This window comes from Pleurodeles waltl, chromosome 1_2 (genome assembly GCF_031143425.1).
Source record: "Pleurodeles waltl isolate 20211129_DDA chromosome 1_2, aPleWal1.hap1.20221129, whole genome shotgun sequence".
Classification (NCBI taxonomy): Eukaryota; Metazoa; Chordata; class Amphibia; order Caudata; family Salamandridae; genus Pleurodeles; species Pleurodeles waltl.
This window is the reverse complement of record NC_090437.1, coordinates 794,868,702-794,888,294: the sequence shown is the minus strand read 5'-3', so window position 1 is coordinate 794,888,294 and position 19,593 is coordinate 794,868,702.

Below are 19,593 nucleotides of genomic sequence, written 5' to 3'. Positions count from 1 at the left end.
AGCATACAGCCATGGGCAATGACTTCATTTGAAAACCCCACAGCAGTGGAAGAGTGTGCATACAATGATGGGCACAGAAGAACACTCAATGTGGTGTAGAGGACATTTGGGCTTCTGAAGTCAAGGTTCAGGTGCCTGGCACTGACAGAGGAAGCCTGTTATATGCTCCACCACTGGTATGCAAAATCATACTGGCATGTGTAATCCTCAACAACATATGTATAAGAACATCTCCAACGAGGAGGAAGATGATGATTGAGCATCTAATTTGGAGGGGCAACAACAGAACACTGCTGCAAGCGTTTGCAGGAGACTCCACATAGTAGAGAACTTTTATACATAGTGACTGGACTATCATCATCACATTGTAAATAGCACAAATAAAATACTCTGCCCCGAAATCTCATTGGTCTACTCATTTTCCACTACATATACCACTGGAGTGTAACTCAAAACTCAGGGAGCAGGTAAGAAACACAATAGTTACAAGTATGGCAGCAACATTATTTGTGATGTAAGAGGATCTACTGCCTCCTTTTCACATATCAGTGACACGCAGTTCATGGGCATTTGACTCCTGAAGGCCTGAATCCATGCACCACTACATATATTGCCCCGTCAAGAGGGCAAGGTGATAATTCCTAGCCCTTTCCCAACATCAACACCATGCATACCAGGATGCATGCAAGGGGGCACACATAAGGTAGAGGTTATGATCAAATCGTGTTTAAGTAATGTAGGAACTGAACACTGTCACATCTCAGGGTGAATGCTGCTCTGCCTGCACGGTGCATGTGTGACAATGAGGGGGGGGAATCATTGGTAACTATGGACCTTCAGTAACTGTACAGGGATTGTAACCAATGTTAGAGGCAGAGCCTCCACAGTGTATTCATGGGATTACGTCCTGGCACTGCCATTGGGCACAACCCTTACATATGGTAGACTGTACCTCACTTATGGCACACACACGTTGGTTGTGGAGTGTGCTATGGGTTGCCAGACAAATTAAGCTGCTTTGGGTGCTGAATCACTATCCAAACACATGACCCATTGCCAGGATCTGATAATTAAGTGGGACAATGTACCACCAAATAATTGTCTGGGTGGAACTTAGGCAGAGTGTGTTACACTCTCCATATGTACATAAGTGGCACACTCTTCACACAAATCTGCTGTCTTGACAGATGCCTACAGCAATTCCAAATAAACATGTGAAGACTGATGTGCCGGTGTACGTCCTAGGTAGCAAAGGGTTTGCTAGTACCAACAATGCATTACATGTCTCAGCATGGTTACCTAGTATGCTCTATATAACAACATCACCCAGCACATAGCAATACACACCGCTCATTGTCACTCACATGCCAGAAAAAGTGCAAGGTAACAACAGTTACAAATTATTCCATACATGTTTTGGGCTCCAACATGGCAATCAGGTGTGGGATGTGCAACTATGTCCAGCAATGTTAAAAAATGTAAGAGACTCATCAAAAAAATGAATGGGAGTAGAAGCCCATATATGTTCAAAAATGTAAGAGACTCATCAAAAAAATGAATGGGAGTAGAAGCCCATATATGTTGAAATTGGAAAATGAAAAAAAACAGCACTGAAATGATTTCACACCTCAACATCATTCAGTCATGGTAAGAGTTACCTAGGTTGTGGAATGTTGGAAGAAATGCATACCCATGTTCAACGGAGGATGTGGATGAACAGCTGAGAGATACCCACAGATACTTGCAAATATAACATGGGAAGTCCCTTGGGAACAACACAAGGGCTGTGGCACGTGTAATGTCATGTGTGAGTGACACTTATTATATATCACAAATACCCTCAATGGGACGTTAACTATCATGTATCCAGTAGTAGAAGATGTGTACATCTATAATTTACACAAGTCACATGTTGCATCCTGACCATTTATGACCAGACATAGTTGCTATAGAAGATGTGTACAAAGTGCAAGCAGCTTAAAGAATGGGAGCAATGTAGGAGACAATACATACCTTACAAGTGATGCAGGAAAACATGGAGGAGGAACACACATAGACCAATACTGACTGTGTAACACATCAATGTCCACATGTCAACATTCAACATATGCACAGAGAGGTGGTCAGGTCAGTACTTAACCCAGTCATGTTTGCTACTACGTAACCCAGTAGTTGCCCATCGCATGGTAACACAACAGGAGGCAGTGAAAGACAATACCATCTGTACCCTGGCACGTTCCCAAAATAGAAGTCACAACAGATATACAACTCCTAACCAAGCTGCCCATGGAAATTACCAAGGACATCAAGTAATGAGACATGTCCTACACGTGGAAGTACCCAGTCCTCTTTATATGAAAGGGGAAGGCTGATATCAAGTACCACAAAGGGAAATGTGATATCCTGGTTTGTGTGATCATAATTGAGCATGTGCCTGTCTGCAGGGGAGTGTGCATTGTTCTGCTGAGTAGCAATCATGAAGAGTCTAGGACCCCACTCAAAACACCCTAACACCACTGTTCTGGCTACATAAATGTATGACATTGTCAGGGGCCCGATGCATGTGTACAGTGGGCTGAGTAAACTGGAGTTCCGTAAACCTGCCACTTCACATGCAACCATGGTTTTGTGTTGCCATACAAACTCCCACAGTAGTGATGAGGAGGAGGCTGCCATGTATGCAAGACTACAACACTGCTACACAGTGGTATGCCATTGTATGTGACAGTCATTACAAACATGGTGTGGACAAATGTGAGTGCCTAGTTGGTGGCATGCATACATATACCAGATATCTCAGCACACATGTACCACTGCAATGGCTCATGCATGGTAATGTGTATAGGATTCTGAACAAAAGGCAACCTAGCACAAAAGTAAGGGCATGTGTATCACAAGATCAGTGACTAGAAGAGATGACCTTCACATGTGTTCCGACATACAGAAATATCAGTGGCACTGATATGATACACATGCATTTGTCAAACTCCAACATGTGTCCATGCAGGAAGATAGTAATGTGAGGTTTCACATCCCCTGAACACACCACTGTGGTCATATGTTACTGAAATGACACTACACATTTCTTTACACACACTGAATATACCAACCTTCAGTGACATATGTGTACATACCATCTCCTGCTACTAAGATACATGGGGAGCTATATGTTACACGTGTAGCAGAGCATCATGAAGGCAAAACCAACACACCACAGAATGGACACACATGCACACGCAAAATGGCAGGGGTAATGTGATGTCAACATAGTCCTAGTCCACTGCATACTCTGAGTACAAATTGCCATGGTTGTCACATGCTTTACCATGTGTTGGACGTAGGCCATCATATTTTTTGCGTTGTTGGTATGTGTACATTTGTATATCAGAAATAACAATGCAGTATTCCCAAAAAATTGTATTAAAACACATATGTACCCTCATAGTACACATGTGCTAACATGTATGACAGTGTAGCTACACATGCACATATGCACAAGGTATGAGTAATTACATGCAGCAGACTCATAAACAAACCTATAGGTTCAACATGCCAATGTCACTGTAAAGATATGACTGCATAGTTACACACATGTAGCCATACCTTAATTACAAAATTGTTGCATAGCCGATGTGACATGGTAAGTGAATCTGGGTGCACTCAAAGCCTATATTGCAAAATTCCATGCAGTCCCATCATGTGTAAAAAAAAAATATGCAAACGGCTCAAATTTACACTCTGCAATGTCAGACAAATGACGCCTGGCCCATGAGCGTCTACCACATGTTCACAGGCCTATTCACGCACCATAGTGAAAAATTGACGCATGACCATCGTGCGTTAAACATTTAGGAGCAAACGCCTAAATCTCATACTTTTCTCCACAGGTAAAAGACGCCTGGACCCTGAGTTTCTATTGCACATCCATAGGACTTTTCACGCACAATGAGGAAAAATTCGATGCATGACCATCATTCGTCAAAGGTTTAGAGCCATATGCATATACCATATTTTTCCCCTAAGCTAAAAGATGCCTAGACTCTGAACTTCTATCACACGTCCACAAACCTTTTCATGCACAATGGAAAAAAATAGACTCATGGCTGTCATGCATCAAAAAAAAGATGCATGACTGGAAATGTGACACACAGGCCCAGGAAGTGATGAAACAGGACATCCTGCCTGCATACATGGTACTGAGTCCACTTTCACTTTCACTTAATAGTCTTACAGTATTTTCTGAGACTGTGTGAGGATGTGTGTGGTGCTGCTGGAGATCTGGAGTATTTGGAATGTTCTTTGTGCTGTGTCCTGTAGCTGCTGTGTTTTATTTGTCATTTAATCTGTCTTTTGCATTGTAAGTGGTCTGTATCTGTCACTGTGTTGTGGGGTGTTTGTCTGGGGTAGTAAAGTTGTTTGGGTATTTGGGGTAGTTGAGGTAGTCTTAGGGATATTTTCTTTTGGGTCAACTGCACTTGCAGTTCATTATGTCAGGGAAAGGGAGGATGGCCAGGATGTCGGCCAATTAGCTGGGGAGCTTCATATGGCTGTTCTAGCATTACCTCCCCATCATGCTGGTACTGGGTGGCCATATCATACAGGGCTACCCCACAGAAGCTAGGAAGCTGCGGTGGGGCTAGGTGCTCCACCACCTGACAAGAGTTTTTGCCACAGGAAGAAATGACCACCAATTAAAACACTGGTGGGCTGACCTCATCACAAGGGAGCAATATCTGCTAGATCACCAGGGCATCGAGATTGGTGGTGCAGTTGGTAAGTATCCCATTTTCATACAAAGTCCATTATTTGCATGTGCATGAAAGGTGCTGATATGGTTGAGAGCAGCATGTCATGGTTATGGATTGGGACAGGTCGTATACTACCTGTATGAAGAGCCCCAGCACCACCTTGGGGCTGCCATTCCAATGTACAATAATGAGGCCGAAGCACAGCAGATGTCCCATCTTCCCTGAACAACCATTACAAAGTATTGTGATGCATGCATAGGGCAACTTGGTTTTGAGCAGTACAGCATGAGGCCTGCACCATGCATCGTGTAAGGGAGAGGGGCCCAAAACCTGTTTGGGGGGCAAATGTAAAAGCCTCTGGGAAAATGAGAAATACCTACATTCCATATTTCATGCACTTTGAATAGCTGCTGTTATATGGTGGCATATAAATATATTTGATGGGCCGCAATGTACTCATAAGCAAAGTTATGATGATCTGTTGTGTTGCAACTCCTGCTGAGTACAGCATTTACCTACACATAAATAGATGCAGTTGGACCCTACCTGCATCATGATGTGCCCTAATTTTCATGAGGCGCACACATGGGGGGGTAAGGGGCGCACTAAGGGCCACAAGGACTGCAGTGAGGCACTTGGTACTGCACCACTGTCATTCAATCTCCCCCTTTGTGTCAATGGCCAAGGCCATGTAAGGGAGCTTGACTATGCACTGGGTCCAGACCACTAGCACTTTCCTCTTCCTGTACATTCTGTATCACATACACCCTAACCTATGTCTATTACCACACACACATGTGCTGATTTAGTTCCACAGGCCTGCCGCATCTTACTGACAGCATGGGACTGCCCTGCATCTGCTCCATCACAGGCACATTACTCAGTAACCTGCACCAACAGATTCATCCTTTGACTACAGAGCAAGTGTTTCTCTGTTGAGGCATATGTCTATGCGCATGTTCTTATCCCTCCCTTGACAAATAATTGTATACCGTGCCAACAATGGCTTGCCACACACTATTGGCAATACATCCATAATTTCAATCAGTCAATGTGCAGGTCGGTACAACTATTTTCACATGATTAAACTTCCATTTCATTATTGCTTGTGTGTGTGCCTTGTGATGGCGACACATATTAGTTACTTCACACAAGGATGTATCATGGCATTCCTCAACACTTCGGAATACCCACATAACCCATGGGCAGTTGTTTGTCAGTTTGCCGAGACAATGAGGTAGATGTCTACAACATATGGGGCAGGCTCAAATGCTATTGGTGTCACAATGGGATAGCTACTGCAACAACCATTGCATGGCCCTCAAATGCAGTATACAATGTCATGCAGTCCCATGTGGTAGTGGATGTGTAGAGCTAACAAACACCTGCATGATAATGTCATGTATAAATGGTGCAGTGAAAAACACCCCAGAAGTGTCTGGGAAAGTGATTGTTTGTAGGTGCGTAGGTCTCCATTATCTGAGACTGTTTGTGATTGACTGATCATAGATGTTTTGGCAGTTGCTCTAATCTACCACTAGGATGACTTGCTCACTCAGCCTAACAAGTTGATCGGGAACAATGTCGTCCATTAAAAAATATGTACAGATTTCACTAAGCAATGTTTTCCATTCATGTGTTGCAGGTGAACCTCTACCCTACACCGTTGTGGAGGTGGCCCGATTTGAAGACCCCAAAGAAGCCAGTAGGTGTCATCTTGTGCGTCATGGATGCCAATCCAGGGTTTGGTGTGAGTCAGTCTGATGTGTGGAATGCAATGAATAATGGTTTTGCCTGACCAATTATATGATATCATTGGAGTATGGATTGTGACATCATGTCTGTTGGAGCATTGAGAATGGCTTGCTTGTAGCACAAGGGACAAAGTGTGGTGGCATGGAATTGTGGGTATTAGAAATGGAATGGCTGGCCACATATTTATTGATTTCTATCATGATAGGTGTTAGAGCAGATGTTTATGTAAATGGCATACCTGTTGACAACTACTTTGTCACAGCACTATTGACAGCACTGTGTGCCACACATAGCTTACACTTACTCACAAAACGGTACACAGGATAGAGGTCTATAGGGGGCTTATGTAGGAGACGCATGTACCACAGGTGCCCCACTACCCTTCAGTTATATATTGAGGCTGTAGTACTGCAAGGACCCATGTTGTGCTGGGCAGCAGTCAGTAGTGTACACAATTAGGAGACAACTCAGCTCCAGATGGCTATGGGAAAAGTCTATACATTTTCCCAAGCCAGATATCAGAAGTATTCACAACATGGTCCAGCCAGCATGATATTTGTGAGTGATGCTGAGTGCATTCCTAGTACTTTGATGATGTCTGACATGCACGTGCACATGATGTTCAATATGTCAGGATACTGTTGCAACACCCAGTGCAGTGCCAAACTCACTGTGGGTCTAAGGGCACCCATACAGCCACCATATGTGTGCCGTTTTACACATGTAGCACAACATAGCACAGGGTAGGGGGACTTAGTTCTGTAATGTGTAGACATATTTGATGTGCAGGTCAGGCTTTGGCCAAACATTCTGGGGACATTGATTAGTTGTACATGTGGGCACATCATGGGCAATGGTGTGCTCCCTTGTAATGTATGCTCAGGCTAGGTCTTACACCAGGACAAATGAATTTATCAAACCTTATAATAGCTGGTGGGAAGTTTACAGACCCCCATCATATGGTCCACACCTTGCATCCATGATGGCTGGACAAGCCTTGATGTTTCACCTGGTGTGTCAAGGAGGTGGATTGCATGCACAGGTGGATTTCCTGTGGCCTTATGGACAAGGGCACAGGAAATTCAGACTTTGATGACACAAATGTTAATCATGGACAATTTAGTCCACTCATTTCTGGGCCTTGATGGTCAACAATGGATAGCCATCATCCCAGTGACATGTACATGAGACCATAGATAGCTGGTAGGAAACAGCCATAGATGAGGAGTAAGTCATTACTGAGGAATGTGTGGTGGACTGTGTGTGTCATCGGCAGTTACAGTGTACATTATATGTATGTTCAAGATCCACACAATGCTGAATGTGATGCTGGATTCTCCTCATTTTTCAGCTGCCAAAATGACACCTGACCAAAGGCATGCATTTCACAAAAGGGCGGAACGCTACCGGCACATTATGGAGGTGGATACCGCAGGATGCAAAGGAGGTTCCACAAGGAAAAGACAACTGGGGAATGGCATGCTTTTGCTCATAGGGACCTCCACAGCAGCCGCAGCAAAAGAAGGACAGTATTGGGAAAACATCAGGGGTGCAGGGGGCCTCTGAAGGCCCAAGCTCCTCCACGTTAGCTGCACCAATTAGGAGCCAGGCACTGGTTTAGCCACTTGCTGCAGTAGTAAGTAACCAATTTGAAATTGAAATGAAATGGGACATGGCCAAGATAATAGCCAGACTGGACAAATTGGAGGAGGACAACAGGAAGATGTTGAAGTACATAAAGAAAAAAACGAAAAAATTAAGAAATGAAATGTGCTTGTTCAACAGCCTCCCAGTTCCTTTCCCTCCCCTTTACTGTTGTACATAGTATTAGATTGGGATTTAGATGGGTAGTATTAGGTTAGTGTAGGGTATGCATAGGTTAGTATAAGTATAGTTGGGGGTGGGTTTTCCTGCATTTTTTTATTGGTGGGGGGTCATGGGGTATTTGCGTATAATTAATATATATATATATATATATATTTGTTTAGGCCATAGGTTAGGTTAGTATATATGTAGTCATAGTTTAAGTTGCCCTACTTGTATCTTGTCTCTTAAGCGAGGTGGGGGGAACAATGTTTGTAGTGTGTTATTACATGTGTAAGATAAGTTTAGAATAGGTTAGATAGGTGTAGTTGTTACTTAAGTTACGTTAATATAGGTTAGTTTAGTATAGGTTAGTTTTCAGGTTAGTATTAGGTATATGATTGTTAGAAATTTTACAATAAACCCAGTTCCTATTAGACTATTTGTTTTTATTGAGTGTCTGGGGGTTCTCATGAGTCCACTGTCCAAGTTGGAGGAATGGCCTAGGGTAAGCTTACTGTCTTGATTTCCATGGATTACCATGTGCATCCCCTATGACCAAGGAGCAGTCAGATTGGCTACTAAATAACGTCAACTAGTCCATACATGTTCCCCCCATTGTTCCAGCCATTCACAATGTGTATGTATAATTTATCTTGGACAGGTAAGCATTGAACTTCAACTGTTATTGGTGGGGCCCTGCATTTTCATGGTTGGCGAGTGTGGGACATCTGACAACAGGCAAAATTGGAACTGTATCCTGAAACACTAACAGGTGTCTGTCACTAATACAGTTAGCTTCTCTTGTACCATTGACTTGGTTCAGAGCCATACATGCCGTATGTCATCTTCAAAGGATATCAGTTCATTATTTTTAGACAATACTCAGTAAGTTGGTTGTAGCCAACAACACCATCATTCACGTTTCTCATGTTATGATCCAAGTGAGTGGCTTTGTGTCTGACAGTCATGTACTCATATACTGATATTCTGTACTCATTGACATGGATTCACACAATGCAATCATTTAGCTAGGCAGATGGGGCACAGTAAATGTTGAAATGCTACATATATACAAGATGCTTTATTTACAGGTGCAAGTGTATTTATGAATTCTTTACAATGTCCAGTTCACTGACCCCATGAGTGAATGTAAGTCATATGTAGCACAATCAGAGTTCAGGGTTGAGGGACATGTCATGAGACATGGTTAGGAGTAGTGTGCATTAGTGAGGAGTTTAAAAAATTGCCAATTGGTAAGAAAGAGACAATGACAGTACACAGCAGACAATTCAACAGGTGTTGCATGAAGAAGGCACATTTCCTACTGTCACAACACTGACATGATCTTAAGCCCAGAACTAAGGAGAAACTGTGCATGTGGCACAGACTGGTGTCACTGGGAGCTTTTCCTTGTGAATGTTATTCCTTCCACATCTTCATCCTCTTAAGTGTGTAGTACCTCCTGTACCATGGCTGGTGCTCTTGTAGAGATAGAGGGGGCCACACCCACTTCAGGGGATAGGTATGTGGAGTTAAAGGTCCTAGCAGTTGCCATTTGTGGGAACACATAAGGCATCACTGCAGCAAATAGGAATTGCTGATTTTTTAACACCACAGCAACATCACGTGGTAGGCAGCCATGTTTACCATGAGGGAGACCACTTCCCGCTGTATGGACTCCACGGTATTCTGCATAGCCCCCAGCCTGTTGTCTATCATGCTGCTGCCAGTTTGGGAGGGCAATTGTTGTAGCCTCTGTCTCTTGACAGCAGCTATGTCAGCCAGAGACTGCTGAAGTCTAAGTAGCGGGGAGTGGATGCCTCTGATGGCAGCTCAGTTGTCCTTATTTGGACTGAGGCATGTCCGCACTCCCTCTAGGCTGCCTGACATGGTCTCCATCCTCACCTGCTTGACCAGCTCCCGCTGAACTCCTATTACTGTCCTCTGAAAGGTGGTCTCTGGGTCCTCCGAGTCCAGGGCTGTGTGACAACTGGCTGGTGGTGTGTGTTGGTAGCTGGGCGGTTCACGTGGAGACCCTCTAACAATTTGGGTCCTCTCTGTGACTTGAGGTGGTATTTGGAGGGATCCTAAGACATCCTGGAGAGTCTGTTCTTTGGTGGTTGGTAGCTGGTCATCCATGTCATCTGTAAAATCCGGAACAGGATGCTCGGCAGGAGCTAAGCCATCATCCTCTGCAATGAGATAGTGTAAAATCAATCTTAGATTGTTTTGGCTGTTGACATTGTACATCATTTATTTGCCAGTGGAGTCTCAGTGACATATTACTGACCCAAGGTTGTAGTTCTACTCATGTGTTGCATTGTGCATCACACATGGGTCAAGCTCACAAGGTATTTTGGGGCATATTTAGGTGCCCTGACCACCACCTGAGTGTCATGTTTGGTGAGGGTCCGGTGGCGCAATGCCCTGCACCATAATTATAAGGTGGCATAAAGCTACTTTTTGTGCCTTAACACCACCTTGTATGTATGGCCCCTTCACACGCATCACTTTGCGTGGAAGGTGTGTGCAATGGGTATTGCTGTGGGCATGCCACAGCATCACCCATTGCGTTTTGCTACTGCCTCAGATTTACGACTTCTCATAAACCAGAGGCCGTGCCAAAATCTAACACCAGCACAGGGGTGGCGTTAGCATGGCAAAACTTGGAGCAATGCTTATATTTCTACTAGATTTTTTGCTTTTGCAGCACACATAGAAAGAGAAAATTGCCATTTACGTTTGTTGTTTTGCAGGAAGCTAATTTACCGTGGCAGCACCCACCATCATTTTCTGTTTGATCTGGGCCTCTTTCTTGCCAGATGGTGAGATTGCAGTCACTTATACAGTTGCACACATGATGTTCACAGACATGCTCCATGTGTTGTATGTGTTTTATTTTGTGGCCATTTCCATATGGCGCATGTGGTTGTCTCTCAGTTGTTGTGGGTTCACCCTGTATGTGTTGTGTTCCACAGGTTGCAAGCTTTAGGGCAGATTTTTCTCATGCGGCACGGCTCAGGCCAGCTACAATATGTGTTGCAGTACACTTCAGCAGTTTAGATATGCAGGGATGTGCCATATTTACTTGAATAGGGTACAGTCCTGCAATCCCCCTGCGCCTGCACAGATTTGTTCTCCCTGCACCAAATTCCAGATAGTCCCCACCTGCAACTTACCCTCCATTTGTGGTGGTTCTTGGTAGTCTGCACTGCCCTGCAATTCCAGTGAGGAGCTCCTCCAGGATGACGGCTGCAATCATCCCCTCCAGCTCATCCAGGTCCTCCTGTGGTGCGGGACTTCCACCTCCAGTCTGTAGTGCCGCCTTTCGCTTCCTGGTCAGTTTCTCCTTAGTCGTGGATTGCAATTGTACCAGCGCTTCTTGCACTCAGTGACAGTCCTCTTCACCTCTGTTGACTTTGTCTACTATTTGCTGCCATATTACGTCTCTACTACCAGCTGGCAATTTAGATGTGATGAAGAGCTGGTATTGGTGCTCTGTCACCTCTCTGACCAGGATGTCATGCTCCTCCTCAGTAAAGCAACACTTGCACTTTCTCTTCTCCTTCTCCTGGGACTTTTCTGGTCCCTCCTGGCTTGTACTTGGGTGATCGGGGTGTCCTCGGGGTCTCTCCTGGCCTGAAAACTCCATCTTCTCTTCAATTTGCACCTTTTCCTTCTTGTGCATTTTGTTTTGATGCTAATGCGGTAAAAAAATGGTTTTAACCGTTTTGTGACATATACATGTGCAGCAAAACAGTCTAGCACCACTTTTGCAGCATTAGCGTCATATTTCCTTACGGCATGACGCAATGGTTAACGTTATGTTTTTACGTTAACCATTCCTTAGGGCATCATGCGTTATTTCTTAAATATGACTCATGGATGACACTAAGGTATGACGCTAGCTTGCGTTAAAAAAACGGATGCACAACTGCCCTAGCTCAGTTGTGCTTCCTTTTTCATAAATATGGGCCATAATTGTTTCTGTTCTATAGGCTGGATGAGCCTCAGCGACAAAGGTAACAGGACCCCCGTGGGTTGTAAGGCCATTAGCCAATAAATGAGTAGTGAGGGGAGGTAGCATGTTTACTACAATTACCGCCTGTTGTGGGTTTGCCATGGTTAATGTACCTGTTCAGAGATAAGGACACCTAATGGGGATTGATCCTGTTAAGACTCAAGCTTAAACAACCTACAGCATCAAATAGGTACTGCCTATCTTACTGAGGAGGAAATCCTCAATACCACAGACGCCGCCATATATATATAATATTGAGGTGCCTTTAGCACGTAGTGAGACAGAGATACTCAGGAGGATCTGAAAATCAGTGCCTGACCGAACGTTGGCAGGGCTATGTTGTGTTGGCTCTTGTTATACTAATGAGGCTGCTGGATTTAGCTGGCAGCATCACATGAATTGTCGGGAACTGAGTTCGATCCCACACCTTGAGACAACTGTCGGCCTAATCCGTTTCTGGTCAGCTAGCTGAGCCTCACCTCTGCCCAAGAGCAGGGATGCTTTGTGACAACTGGGCGCATGACATTGTGACTTCTCAGGGAAATCAAGGTGAATCAGATCTCATCCTTTTTCTCAGTTACATTTGTCTCACACATGTAAAGACAAACAGAAGCAGTGAATGGTTCAATAAGATTTATTGAATCAGCTGTTTCCTAGATATAATTACATGAAATGCAATGAGTAAGATGATGAAACATACTAGAAGCAGAATGGTGACAAGAAAATTGAAACACAAGAAAAGTCTAACCATACTGTCACTATAGAGGTTGTGTGAGTCATACCTATACCACTAATTTTCTATGTTAAAGCACAGCGGGATAAGCCCTAATCTGCCCTTCAGGACCCCCCGGGAAGACATCATCCACCATACCTGAGTATGACAGTATTGAAAGAGCCTATTGTCTATTAAGACACCATCCCCATATAGGCCAGGGAACTGGTGGTCTCAGCAAGCATCTGTAGCGAAGTCAGACAGCATGCAGTGGCAGTCATCTGGCTGGAACCTTCCTCTAACATGCAGGGAAAAGCAAGATATTTTTTATTAAAGAAAAAGATAGTTTTCTGAGAAAAGTGTCCCCATGTGAAATACATAGGTTTCTGTGAAATGTTAGAGACGTGGTGGACTACTTGTGCCGGCAATCCGATCTTATCGCAGCCTTGAAGAAAGCACAGAGTGAAAGAATGGTGTTCTAAGTAAGGTAAATGCTTTCTTAACTGAAAGGACAGCAAGAAAGAGGAAAACAAATATCACCACAAATGTGATCATTTCTAAAATAATATAAATGAAATAAAATGAAAGGTTACTAAGCTAAAGGGCAGAGGCAGCAGTCTAGTTGCTAAAATAACATGCCCGCAAACATCACTAAAATGGCCTCACAATAAGGGAAAACAGTTACGACCCAGGATTGGTTGCTAAACCCAAAACACAGGATAAAAGAAGGTTACATTTTTCATGACCAAAAGATTTTCATACCACAAGGAGAATGGAGACACAAAATTTCTAGAATGGCACCATGACTCAGCCTTAGCTGGGCACCCAGGTATCCAGAACACCCTTGAGAAGAAAATCTCAAGACATTTCTGGTGGGAAAATGAATTCGAAAAGAGGTTCAGACTTACATAAATTCTTGCCCTTTATGTGCTTGTGATAAGACTCAACACATAGCACCCTGGGGTCTTCTAAAGCCATTACCCATTCCATCAGCTCCTAGACATACAATCAGTTTGGATTTTGTCACTGATTTACCAGAATGTAACAAATGTACCACTATTCTAGTAGTGATAGATATATTATCCTAAATGGCCCACTTCATTCCTCTCTGAAAGATACCCGCAGCAGTGGACTTTAGTGATATATTCTTACAACAAATTGTTAGGTTACTTGGATTACCAACCAAGATTATTTCATATCTTTGTTCACAGTTCACATCAAAATTCTAGAAAGTCCTATGTGCTACATTAGGAATTGAGTTGACTCTTTCAACATCCTATCATCCCCAAACAGATCGTCAAATAGAAAGGGTCTTTAGAACAGACCCTTAGGTGTTTAGCCTCCACTCTTACTAGTCAATGGGACCAGGCCCTACCACTGGCCGAGTTCTCATATACACACTAGAGCTAATGCATTCAGTCTCTGAAAGGTTTCTGACATTACAAGACACACAAGACAAGCCCATAAATGTTTAGCCCAAAGCAAACTAACCATGAAAGCACAGGCCAATAAACATAGAACTCCTGAACCTAAATATAAGAAAGGAAACATGGTGTGGTTATCCACTCACAACATCAAACTTGAGGGGCCAAGGAAACATCAACCATAATTCATACGTCCTTTTCCGATTATGATATTCTGACACCTGTCACAGTACATTAACACTTGCCAGATGATTATGCTATACATTTAGGGGGTCATTCTGACCTCGGCGGGAAAAGGCGCTTACCGCCGGCCAGAAGGCCACCATAACACCGCTGCGGCCGCGGTAAACCGCCACGGTCATTCTGACCCGCAACTGGCAAACCGCCAAAAACCCGACATCCACAAAAATCCGCCACACCAAAGGACAGCGAAAAAATGGCGCTGACCAAACCTCCACCGTCACGCCAACAGAAAAACGCCCATACCATTCCGACCCACAAATCCACGCGGCGGTCTTTCAAACGCGGTATTCCATTGGCGGTACACACCGCCGCGGTCAAAATACACACACACATAGAAAACTCAGCAACATTGGTCAGTTCAGAATACGCACACCTGATACACATACTAATACCACTCCCACACACCCAACACAACATAAAGCACACACCCACATCACCCACAAGCCCCTACAACCCGAAACATTGATGAAGGCGAGAGACAGAGCACAGAATAGAGAATCCCACAACACAGAGGCACACAACACCATCACCCACACAGAATCCACGCACCAAACACCACACACCACCACACGCACCACACCCAGCACCACAAACGCCACCCCACACCTCAACCACACCACCCCATGGCACCCCAAAGACACCCCAGGTTCAGTGACGCCGAACTCAGGGTCATGGTGGAGGAAATAGTCCGTGTAGAGCCCCAGCTCTTCGGGGCACAGGTGCAGCACACCACAATTGCCAGGAAGATGGAGCTATGGCAAAGGATAGTGGACAGGGTTAACGCGGTGGGACAGCATCCACGCAATCGGGAGGACATCAGGAAGAGATGGAACGACCTACGGGGGAAGGTGCGTTCCATGGTATCAAGGCACAACATTGCGGTGCAGAAGACTGGCGGCGGACCCCCACCTACTCCCCCAGAATTTACCGCGTGGGAGGAGGAAGTCTTGCACATCCTGCATCCTGAGGGCCTCGCAGGAGTAGGCGGAGGAATGGACTCTGGTAAGGTAAATCTTCACTACTGCTTCCCACCCCCACCCCACCTGCATGCCAAATCATACCCCCACCCTCGCCCCCTCCCCCATCACACCAACCCCTAGCAAAAGGCTCACCATCACAACCCACCCATCCCAACACCAAGCCCTGCATGCGACCACAAAGCATGGACACCCATCACCAAAGCATGCCCACTGCACACACACATCACCCCCACAAGCCACCCTCACAAAAGCCCCCACAAGGAAATGCCTGCACATGGGTACACGGACACCCACCCATCACACAAAATGCCACACACAGAAGCAATAACCATACCTTTATACCCGAACGCCACCACACCGCCACGGAGGGTCCAGAGATGTCCATCCCACCCCCAGAAGAGGCCCTCAGCGATGACAGCAGCTCTGTCTCCCTGGAGCCAGACGACCAGCCCGGCCCATCGGGGACCTATGGACAGTCGGTTCCCCACAGACAGCCACAGGCTACACCAGACCCAACCCCCTCTGGGAACACCAGCACAGCTCCCACCCAGCGGGCCCATGCCTCTGTCTCCAGGACACATAAATCAGCGGTGTGTCCACCACTACAGGGCACCCAGGTTGACCCACCACCCCAACAACAACAGGGACCTGGGGGCAGTGGTAGTGGACACACCGTCCAGGGGTCAGAGGCCCAGGAACACAGGGGAACTGGGAGGGCTGCTCTGCGACGGGGGGACAGGCTCGGGGAACCGACTCTCCAAGAGGCCCTCTCCACCATCATGGGAGCATACCACCTCTCCCAGGAGACGATGGCGACGGTACTGCCCCGGTTCTAGGAGATCCAGGAACTGCAGGAGGAACGGTACATGGGGTTCAGGGAGGAACTGAGGAACATCAGTTCCGCAATGGGGACCATCGCCCTGGCCCTTACCCAGATCGTCACCACATTGCGGGACCATGTGGCACCCCAAAGGGCCCCTGTCACTAGCCCAGGCCAGGAACAGCCTACCACCTCCGCCGGCGCTAGTGGACAGGAGGCCCCCACACAACGACAGGCCACCAGAATCCCACCTCCTGCAGAAGAAGAACCACCCCGCAAGCGGAACCTGAGATCTCACAAGAAGACAGAGTAGGATTGCAAGACCCCCGCCAGCCTAAGATACCCCCTGATGTCATCCCACTGTCCCACATTGTCACCCTGTCCAACCTTGAACTGCCCTTGCTCCATCCTTCCACAGGCATATGGACAATGCACCTGTGCGACTGAGAACTGGACTCTGCCATGGACATTACTCCACCCACACCCATCCCCGCTTCCCAATCATTTACCTATATGTAGCACTTAAAATAAATCACTTATTCCACTTAAAAAAACAGGAGTCTGCTTGTATTCTTAACAAATGTATTACACATAACAGTGCAATAATGTCCAGTTACTTTGTGATGACAACATACCAATTTCAATAAGCTTTAGTCCATGGGCAAACAAAGCTGATGTCAGGCAGTGGGTCATACAGCTCTGAAAAGGGAAGGGAAAGTCACAAATCAGTGAACAGGAACTGGGGGGAAACACAGACAGTGGAGACGCATGAGGCCTCAAGTAAATGTAAATTGGGGTGGCTGTTCCTTACCTCTGTGCTACTGAAAGTATTGTTGTATGACTGTATCCCTGTTGTCTGTGTTGTCCCCGTCGTCTTCCTCCTCTTCACTCTCCACAGGCTCCACAGCTGCAACAACACCACCATCTGGACCATCCTCCTGCAGAAAAGGCACCTGACGTCGCAATGCAAGATTGTGAAGCATACAGCAGGCCACGATGATCTGGCACACCTTCTTTGGTGAGTACATGAGGGATCCCCCTGTCATATGCAGGCACCTAAACCTGGCCTTCAGGACCCCGAAGGTCCTTTCTATGATCCTCCTAGATCGCCCATGGGCCTCATTGTACCGTTCCTCTGCCCTGGTCCGGAGATTCCTCACTGGGGTCAGTAGCCACGACAGGTTGGGGTAACCAGAGTCACCAATTAGCCACACACGGTGTCTCTGTAGCTGTTCCATCACATAAGGGATGCTGCTATTTCGCATGACATACGCGTCATGCACTGACCCAGGGAACTTGGCATTTACATGGGAGATGTACTGGTCAGCCAAACAGATCACCTGGACATTCATCGAATGATAACTTTTTCTGTTTCTGTACACCTGCTCACTGTCTTTGGGGGGAACCAAAGCCACATGGGTCCCATCAATGGCACCAATGATGTTGGGGATATGTCCAAGGGCATAGAAATCACCCTTCACTGTAGCCAATTCGCCCACCTCAGGGAAAATAATGTAGCTCCGCATGTATTTCATCAGGGCAGACAACACTCTGGACAAAACCTTAGAAAACATAGGCTGAGACATCCCAGATGACATGGCCACTGTTGTCTGAAAAGACCCACTTGCCAAAAAATGGAGTACTGACAGAACCTGCACCAGAGGGGGAATCCCCGTGGGTTGGCGGATGGGGGACATCAGGTCTGGCTCCAGCTGGGCACATAGTTCATGTATAGTTGCTCTGTCAAGCCGGTATGTAAGTATGATATGTCGTTCTTCCATTGTCGACAGGTCCACCAGCGGTCGGTACACGGGAGGATTCATCCTTCTCCTCGCAAGTCCCAGCGGACGGTGCCTAGGAAGGACAACATGGAGCACAGAGTCAAGCAACCCACAGGTTAATTCACACAGCTTGCACAGTACACGAATCGCTATGCATGGAACGGCTTGTATGAGTGGCTATGCAAGGCCTAGGCCTGTGTGACGCAGTAGAAATCATGTCATGTGGGCCCTTGAAATGGCGGCTGCCTGACCTGTGAAGTGTGACAGTGGGATGTGAGGTCACTGCGCTGGTGTGGCACACCGTGGCGGTAGGCGGTCGAAGACCGCGGCGCAAAGCAGCATTGGTTAACATTGAACCCTATGGGTCTCAGGAGCCAATGACGATGTGCGCCGGCGGTCGCGTTACGCACCGCCGCGGTACGCACCGCCGCGGGCGTGACCGCCATTTTCTATCTGATTAATCACTCGAGACCTGATCATCCACAGGAGAGGACCTATACTGCAAGTGCTGCTGTGATCTCGGTCTGGGAGATACAATGGCTGCTGCGACTGGGGAAAGGGCCCCTGCCTTCACTGCCGAAGAATTGGAGGAACTTGTTGATGGGGTCCTCCCCCAGTATGCGCTACTCTACGGTCCTCCAGACCAACAGGTTAGTACACAGGATGCACGTTGAATGGGCTATGCCTGTGTTGAGTGGGGTGTATGTAAGATGGTGGGGAGGGGAGCGAATGAGGACTGCAACGCACGAAAGATGAGAGCATGTGCCACATGGCAAGGTTGGGGAGGGGGGGCCACTCACATTGACCAGGCAGAAAACTGATGCGATCTCTTTTACCACCCTGTACATGTCACATAGGTCAGCGCCCATCAGAAGGTCGACATTTGGCGTGCCATCGCCAAGGACGTCCGGGCTCTGGGGATCAACAACAGACGGGGCACCCACTGCCGAAAGAGGTGGGAGGACATCTGCCGCGGAACCAGAAAGACCGCTGAGTCTCTGCTGGGGATGGCCTCCCAACGTAGGAGGGGTGCCAGCCGCCAATTGACCCCCCTGATGTCCCGGATCCTGGCGGTGGCCTACCCCGATTTGGATGGGCGCGTGAGGACATCACAGCAGACACAAGGGGGTGAGTATCAGCACATTCTGCTATCTTTGCGTGCAGGGAAGGTGTCTGGGTGGGGGAGGAGGGCTGTGGCTATCTCCAGGCCAGGGCGCATTCTGTAGGCTAGGCCCCTCCTTTAGACACGGCCCTGTGCCCCCGCCTCCCACCTCTGTAGGGTGCCAAGTACAGCTACCCATGG